Source organism: Pteropus vampyrus, unplaced genomic scaffold (assembly GCF_000151845.1).
Source record: "Pteropus vampyrus isolate Shadow unplaced genomic scaffold, Pvam_2.0 Scaffold1053, whole genome shotgun sequence".
NCBI lineage: Eukaryota > Metazoa > Chordata > Mammalia > Chiroptera > Pteropodidae > Pteropus > Pteropus vampyrus.
Window position 1 is genome coordinate 19178 of NW_011889834.1, and position 2246 is coordinate 21423.

Here is a 2246-nt window from a genome sequence, read left to right on the forward strand (position 1 = left end):
TCATGCAGGAAGTCAACCCAAGTGCTGGGTTTTCCTGGGCTCGAATCTCTCTGCCAGAATGATGCGGCGACCTCGTCACATCTGCACGTGTATGTGATGCCTCAGCCCTCGTGCCGAGCACCGCCTGTTTTGACAAGCGTGGCATTTTATTTAAGAGTAACTGGCACACAGGACGACTGCATCCTTCAAAGAAAGCTTGGGCCTGACCATGGCAAGGACCCAGAGGCAGGTGCTTGGGGCCCTCGGGGCAGGAAGCAGCCTCAGCCGCCAGCCAGTATGCGTTCTCACTGAAAACCAAGCCGATGCGGGAAAATTAAACGGAACACCCACACACAGACCAGATCCTGATGACTGTTTTTCAGGCTATTTACTAAAAATGGGAAACACGCTTATGTTTAACATCGAGTGAGAAGAAAACAGTGTCCCAAGTTGCTCACGGGTAGTGTCCCTCAGAAGATGAACACGAGGCCACAGGACGAGGTGACGAGTGATGGTCTCTGGGTAAGATGGTCAGTGTTGTTTATTTTTAAAGAATTACAAATTTATCTCAATTTGTATTAAAAGTATATATAACTGATCACATAAACTCATACTTTAAATGACGTTACTTAAAATTGAAAGAAAAATACTATGTAAATAGCATTAATAATTGACAAAATCTGTGAAGGTATGGTGGCTGTGTGGCTAAAGTTTGACCGAAATAGGTCACTAGTGTTTTTGTTACCCTATTTTTTTGCAGCACAGCCTCTGCCCATAGGACAGACGGTATAGGTGGCCAGGGGACCCCCTCCTCCCTCCACCAGGGCCCACTCCTCCCCAGCTCCCATCGCCATGGCAACAGGCCCCAACGCAAACTACCTTGAATGTGAACTTGGAGGCGCTCATCACTTCTATGATGTTGAAGGCAGCCCAGCTGATGTCATATCCCAACATTTGCAACTGTTGAGAAGGAAGAGACTCATTCACAAGCCAAAGCTTAAGCCCTAAATCCCAGCGTCCTGTCTTGGCTTGTGGAAGGACACGTGCCATTTGCACTCTGAACACAGCCCAGGGCATCTCATGTCTTCTGACCAGTTAGCCTTCACCTTGCAGAATGCAGGGACAGGTGACAGCAAACACTATGGGACTACGGATGGCTGCAGCTGAAATTCCAGCAGCCGTGCTTGGTTAAAATTCCTTACGATGATACTCATGAAACCTACAATGAGAGGGGACGCCCGCCCCACAAACCCCGAGTCGCCCTCTCTGACCAGGAAAGAGGTCAGGAGGGGATGCCTGGCCTAGGCTCCCATGCCGACCAGGGATCGTAGCAGGGAACCATGCAAAGACCCGGCCCAGGACGGTTCAAGCCCCTCTGCAGGCTTCCTAGTGCCACTCGCAGGGAGCTGAGGGTGCTCCTGCTGACCTCCATGTGGTAAGGGCCCCACTGGTCCCTGGGTCAGGGGGTCCACCACACCATCTGATAATCCTGGCACCCCGCCCTTCCTCCCTATCTCGACTCTAAGAATTAGCCCTGTATGCCCTGAGGCCAGTGCCTAGAGCTGATAGTGTCAAGCAGTGTTTGGCAGGTGGACGATGGACCAATGGATGAAGGGATGGATTGATAGATAATGGATAAGTGGATGGAGGGAGAGATGGACAGACAATGGACAAGTGGATGGAGGAACAGAAAGGTGGACAATGGACAAGTGGATGGAGGGATGGACGGACAGGCAGACAACGGACAAGTGGATGGAGGGATGGACAGATATATGGACAATGGACAAGTGGATGGAGGGACGGATAGACAGACGAACAATGGATAAGTAGATGGAAGGATGGACGGGTAGATGGACAACGGACAAGTGGATGGAAGGATGGATGGACAGACAAGTGGATGGAGGGATGGACAGATATATGGACAATGGACAAGTGGATGGAGGGACGGATAGACAGACGAACAATGGATAAGTAGATGGAAGGATGGACGGGTAGATGGACAACGGACAAGTGGATGGAAGGATGGATGGACAGACAATGGGTAAGTGGATGGAGGGATAGATGGACAGACAATGGACAATTGGATGGAGACATGGATGGACAGACAGACAACAGACAAGTAGATGGAGGGACGGATGGACAGATGGACAACAGATAGTAGATGGAGGAATAGATGGACAGATGGACAATAGATAAGTAGATGGAGGGATAGATGGACAAATGGACAACTGGATGGAGGGATGGACAGACAGATGGATAATGGACAC

The 2246-nt window shown here is 50.2% G+C and overlaps 1 long non-coding RNA gene across 1 annotated transcript; it reads right to left on the reverse strand.

The window, feature by feature from the left end:
- Positions 1–342: 342 nt before the first annotated feature.
- On the reverse strand, positions 343–1239 carry LOC111734385. The gene is made up of 2 exons (XR_002778428.1): positions 859–1239; positions 343–497 (listed from the first exon to the last, which is right to left on the reverse strand). It is a non-coding gene; the product is annotated as an uncharacterized LOC111734385 (long non-coding RNA).
- Between the last annotated feature and the right edge of the window lie 1007 nt (positions 1240–2246).